Source organism: Dipteris shenzhenensis, chromosome 25 (assembly GCF_047967505.1).
Source record: "Dipteris shenzhenensis isolate YYH24624 ecotype China chromosome 25, Dip_SZ_1.0, whole genome shotgun sequence".
NCBI lineage: Eukaryota > Viridiplantae > Streptophyta > Polypodiopsida > Gleicheniales > Dipteridaceae > Dipteris > Dipteris shenzhenensis.
In genome coordinates, this window is record NC_141620.1 from 22718733 (window position 1) to 22725074 (window position 6342).

General features: G+C 45.4%; 1 pseudogene across 1 annotated transcript; it reads left to right on the top strand.

Annotated features, from left to right (window-relative positions):
* Positions 1 to 4507: 4507 nt before the first annotated feature.
* LOC147885620 (EID1-like F-box protein 1 pseudogene) lies at positions 4508 to 6032 on the top strand (annotated as a pseudogene). The gene is made up of 2 exons (XR_015543468.1): positions 4508 to 4617; positions 4790 to 6032. The product of XR_015543468.1 is annotated as an EID1-like F-box protein 1 pseudogene (transcript).
* Positions 6033 to 6342: the final 310 nt, after the last annotated feature.

A 6342-nucleotide genomic window follows, 5' to 3' on the forward strand; every position in this document is an offset into this window, starting at 1 on the left:
ATTCCAAACTTGGTTGAGGAGGGGCCAATAAAAGTCAGATGAGGGTAGTACTTCAATCATGCCAGAGTTCTCCAATCCTGGTTGTATTTGAATTAAACTGTGGCCAAGGTACCTTAATCAAGGCTTGCAGGCCCCTCTTGCATGCCAAATAACCCACCATACGGCTTCCTCAGCTTGAGTTTTTTAAAGCGTCCATACGGCTCTCCAAAAACATCCATGCACACAGCCGCCACCGCGATGCTTATATAAGCTATCTAGTTCTAACTCTGTAGCTCCACACAGATTAAACTTTGCTCAAGATACATGTAGTGTTGAGACTTCTGTGTCGTGTGTGAACTTTTTATAGAGCTAGAGGTCTGCTAGTAGCACTTGCATGATCAGCATCTAGGTTATCATCTACTAATGCTCCTTTCGCATGTTGGTAGCATTACAAGGATAAAGAGTACTCTTCAAGCTCAAGCTCTAATTCTGATATTGAGATGGAAGAGACAATGGATGAATTGATCACTGATGTTATGGATAGCCCTTCCATAAACACATCAATGTATAGATCAAAACATGGATTGAGTTTTGACTTGGCATTATATGGCTTGATGTTGGAGACACTAGCTTCTCAACATATCCCTTTATTGAAGAACTAAAGGCTCTGTCAACTGGAATAAACATTGATTGTCGACGATGGAGTTGCATAAGTGAAAACTTCTGCATGGGAGTTGGCATCGATGGATGTCAGCGGGTTTACCTAGCTGATCGACCTACAATTTGCATACCATTTCTTGAGGAGTGGCCCTCCATAGTGCAATCTTTTCACATCTCAAGTGAAGGTTCTCACCTTTGTATTGGAAGCACTATGACTTCCATGAGTGCACTATGGTGTGTCGATGCTTGCCGCCATGGCATACCATCATCATTTGTACGGGATTACATTAGTGCATGTGGCTGCCAGGGCAGGATGGCAAATCGTCAGCACCAAAATTTCCATGAAACGACATCTACTGAAGCCAAATCTCTACCTAAGAGATTGGAGGAAATCTCAATCATGTACAAGGTTCATCTGGTTACTGCAAGAGTTGCACCAAATTTTACTGACTACAGATGTCATCGTGGGGGCTTTGTCCGACAAGGCAAAAGGTTAGATTCCGCGCATCGCGATACACGTCGCAAGTCAAGTGGAAAGTGTGGATGCCCTTTTCTTGTTCATGTGTACTCTCTGGGCTAAAGGGCCAAATATGCAGACGAGTACAAGCTAGTTGAGGAGGTTCTCATGGATGGGCACGGCATGTGAGATCCGCATGTAGGAGGGCGGCTATGATAAGGCGGATGCTCGCTTGGGATTTGGCTAAGGGGCCAAGGGGGGGTGGCATCATTGGAGTACTCCCAAGATGAATGCTGAGATATTTCGCAAGCAACATAGGCCCAGAAGCATGGTTAAAGATACCGTGGCCATAGTTGAATTCACATAACGCTGCAGAACTAGAACTCTGGGCTGGTTCAAGCACAACTTTGGGACCATTTAGAGAGCACCGTGCTTGCTCCGAAAGACAACGACGACAAAATCTGGGATGTTTGGCATTTAGCAAGCGGCCTAAAAGTCTCAACACTACACATATCTTGACCAAAGTTTAATCCGTGTGGAGCTACAGAGGTAGAACTCTAGCTTATATCAAGCATTGCGGTGGCGGCCGTGTGCATGGATGTTTTTGGAGAGCCGTATGGATGCTTTAAAAGCCTCAAGCTGAGGAAGTTGTTAGAAAGCTCAGGAAGCCGTATGGTGGGTTATTTGGCATTCAAGAGCGGCCCGCAAGCCTTGATTAAGGTACCTTGGCCAGAGTTGCATATAGGTACAACCAGGATTGGAGAACTCTAGCATGATTGAAGTACTACCCTCATGCGACTTTTATTGGCCCCTCCTCAGCCAACATTGGAATTGGACATGATGGTCTCTCGTGAGCGTTGCACATGCACACAAAGGAACGTGGGCAGTCTTGAGAGCACGGAATGAGAGGTGAAGGGGAGTGAGGCCAAGCAGACTGGCATGCACAATATGCACCGTGCACACCCCTGGGGTGCCAGTTGAGGTTCTAGCATGGCTATGGACTGCTCACGAAAATGGACGATTCTTGGTCGTCCGAATTGTGTTTGAGACGAGACCTACGTCGTTGCAAAGAGCACGGGCGGATTTTCGATCCTACCACATCAGCTTGGGCTGAAATGCTGCTGGTAAAAGCAATTTTGAGAAGAAAGCCAAGGGGGTCTCGAGAGCACAGACTCGTGGTGTAGAAGCTATCTACGAGTGCATTGGACATTGGAGGCTCGAGGAGAGCATAGACGAGAGGTTATGGGCAAAAGCTACAGATGAGTACATGCTAGTTGAGGAGTTTCTCATGGATAGGCACAGCATGTAAGATCCACATGTAGGAGGGCAGCTCATGTTGATTTTTCGGCATGGTCATGATGAGGCGGATGTGAGCTAGCTTGGGGTTCGTAGCTTGGGATTCGGCTAAGGGGCCAAGGGGGGGTGGCATCATTGGAGTACTCCCAAGATGAATGCTGAGACGTTTCACAAGCAACATAGGCCCAGAAGCATGGTTAAAGATACCGTGGCCATAGTTGAATTCACATAAGGCTGCAAAACTAGAACTTTGGCCTGCTTCAAGCACAACTTTGGGACCATTTAGAGAGCACCGTGTTCGCTCCTAAAGACAGCGAGGACAAAATCTGGGATGTTTAGCATTTAGCAAGCGACCCAAAAGCCTCAACACTACACGTAACTTGAGCAAAGTTTAATCCGTGTGGAGCTACAGAGGTAGACTGTAGCTTATATCAAGCATCGCGGCTATGTGTATGGATGTTTGGAGAGCCGTATGGATGTTTCTCAGCATGGTCATGATGAGCTGGATGCGAGCTAGCTTGAGATTCGGCTAAAGGGCTAAGGGGTGGTGGCATCATGGGAGTACTCTCAAGATGAATGCTTAGTCTTCCATTGTGCGTACCCTCTGTTGGGTCATTTCTAACACAAACAATGTCCTCTTAGGCCATGGACAGCAACCCTCTTTTTGTAGCCATCACAAGGAATCTTCCTAGTTTCTAAATTTGCAAAAATATTATTTGTTAGAAGTCTTACAGCATGCTGAGTGAGGAATCACAATGCTCATCTAGCAAGTCCCTCGATGCAAACTCGAATCCTCTAAATGACCACCGAGCCAGTTTAAGAAATCTGAATCCCTGGGTATCCCTAAGAGCTAATTTCTTGAGGTGGCATAAAACTAAGTGACTTGCATAGTAGAACACACAAGTACCATACCAAAGGATCGTGATGACAAAAGTAGTTGCGTGAGAAAAGGAAAGAGATATGCGATGTGAAAAAGCCTTGGAGAAAAAATGTGTGCATGGTGACTTTGAAGTATGGGGTAATCACATATTAATATTCAAGCAAAAGAGACGTACTTGAATGTTGCTGATTTCTGGCTGCAGTGGCATGTGGTTGTCAAGACATTGCTTGGCCTGCTCTATCAACAAAGACAATGGCTGTACTTGTCTCCTTGAAGCTGCTGATCGTCTCCAATGCAATTACTTCAAATAACTTGGATGGTGCTACAATTCAAAGATTGTATCGCCCTTAGCATCAGATTGCATCTTTTTAAATAACTTTTTGTGACGATGGTTAGTAAAACAGAACTTGCGATGAAGTCTAGAAATCCAAATAAAAATGTATGTTGCTTCAGGTTGTGAGCGTACTTGAGAAGGGAGGAGGTGTGCAGGGCTGAAAAGGATACTCTACCTAAGCCCATCGTTGGCACTGGGAAAAGGCGTTTTATATATCTATATCAAAAGCCCATCGTAGGCTTCCCCAGAATGTTCACGTTGGGCAAAGGGATTTTTCTCAGCAGCTGGAGGCGGTGTGGATGCGATAGGTGAGCCCTGAGCATCAAAATCAGAGAAGATATGGGCACCAAATTTCAGGCGCCTTGTACATACATACGATCCCCCGCAAAATACCCGTAGCCCGTAGCTCCTAAATCTGTCAGCCAGCATTCCATGACAAAGGAACTCTGTCCAGATAGCCGCGGCAAAATTCCACCGTCCGATCGGCAACGCCGAACCTCAACCGTCGAGCAGCTTAAAGCCCATGTCATCACATGGTCCCGAGGCGTGTGAGGCGCCAAATCGGGGTATGGGCCAGAATATCAAAACTTCGAAACTATTTCCTTTAAACGAAAAATAAAAGGCCCAAAAATCTGTTGAAGATGATTGCGGTTGGGCGGAATCGGTTGGGCGGAATCTATATCCTTCCCCAAAAAAACGTTTTTATATTAAAGCCCAAAAAAACATTTTTAATTTCCTAAAAGCCCCGGAAGATATTTTCCGCGCCCGAGCGGCAACGGAATCCGATCCTTGCACGTGGACGGCCAAGATTTCGCTATTTAGGAGGACCAATGGGGGAGCGACGTGTGGGGATAGTCCATGAGGCGTCACAAGATTGCCATTGAGCGGCAGAACCGCTTCTGCTTCTTTCACGACACGTTTCGCAGTCGCAACCTTTTCTCAACACATGGCGTCTCAGAGCTTCGCCGCCTTTCGTACTTTCCGTATCAGCTGAACCCTGTCGTGAGAGAGGTGAGGAACGCTCACCGAAAGTCCCGCATACTGCTAGTGAAGGTGTACTAGATTCTGGCTTTGCTCTCCGAGCCGTTCTGTATGAATTCGCCAATGGTTTAAGGAATGCGTAGTTCATTGTGCCAAATCGAAAAAAAGATCGAGCACTTGAAGTTCCTTTTTGTTTTGGCAGGTCTTCGCAATCCTGTTCTTGTTACGTTGACTCGTTAAGGGGGCTTCTGGGCGTTATTTTGGGTGACTGTTATCCTTATCCTCAATCGACTAGTGGCAGCACCGACTCCGGTCGTTCTCTGTAATTGAAAACGCCTTATCGATTTATGCCGTATGCTTTGCCAGAAACAATTGAAAATCTTCTGCAGGTCAACTACATGTTTCGTGTCTCTCCTCCCACCTGTTAGATGTTTGATAATACGTCTCCCCCGGGTGTTTCTCCAAGACAGCTTCAAAGCCTTAGTCCGGAATGTCCGTCTACTTTTAAATCAAATGATTTGCCCGACTGTTGTGCTGCAAGTGGGCCTATCGTGGTTAAGCAGCGGCAGCGGCAGCGTCTTTGCCCAAATTCCTCAAATTATTTTTTGGATGAAAGAGTGGTAACTGCCGTGTCCAAAGCTGCGGATTGGAATCCTTTTCTTCTGTGCTTTCTCTCGGCTGTGTGCAAAAAAATGGAGTCCATTGTCAAGAGGGTTCTATGGATAGAGTTTTGTTTCTCCCGGGTTCCGAAGATGGCTTCCGATCTGCTTGCAGGTTCCAGAAATGGGCATATTGATGGCGGATGGCTTGCGCTAGGAAAGCTCCTACTGTACTGTGCCGGCTGCCATTCTACGTCCAATGTCGATGTCCCAGCCGCAGTGGCAGGACATTTTGTGCAGAAGACAAGGTTCTCAAAAACTTCTGGGAAAAGCTTTTTGATCCCTTGCTGCAGATCCGACGTGTTGTATGTGACGGATCTCTGCGAGCATGAGGGCGGAGCAGAAGACGTGGGTTTGTTCCGGGGGGTGTTTAGAAGCTTTGAGAAGTCTAAAACAAGGACACTGCTGATTAAGAGGAGGGTGAAACTGGATGAAAGGTAGATGTGCCCATTTTGCAGAGCGACAGTATGGAGCATGGCCACAGCCAACATGATCCTCAAAGCTGCGAGCAGAAGGTTGGCCGCTTTCGATGAAAACGTTGAATATTTCATCTGCCTCAACGGGCATATGAATGGTAAATGTTCTCTGCTGCCTCTCTCGGATCGAGAGGATTGACTTCTTCACTGTGCTGAAATTGTGGCTTGCGTTTAGAATTTTAGGTGATATATTCCTGTTTCAAATAAAAGGCAAAAGATTAGCTTAGCAATAGCATTTTGTCAATACACTTCAAATATTGTTCTTTCTTATTTTTGAACAAGAGTTCTAAATTATGATAATAAAATCAAAACCATTGGATGCAATTTATAGTGGAGCATTGCAAATCCCTTCATTTTGTTTTCTGTTCCTTTTAAAAAGATAGTGAATCTTCTTGATGTATTTATACTTCATGGATAGAAACTTCTCTCTCTTCCCTCTTGAATCTTCTCTATGTATTTATTTTTAGTGCCAAAGTTCTCCTCTCTCTTCCCTTGTGTAGCCATGCTCCAAATAGCAAGAGTTATCATGCAAAGGCAGCTTAATGATTCATATTTATTTTGATTTTCTCCTACTTCTTAAGTATAATAAATGCTAGTAGTCAAAGTTATCAAACTTCAAA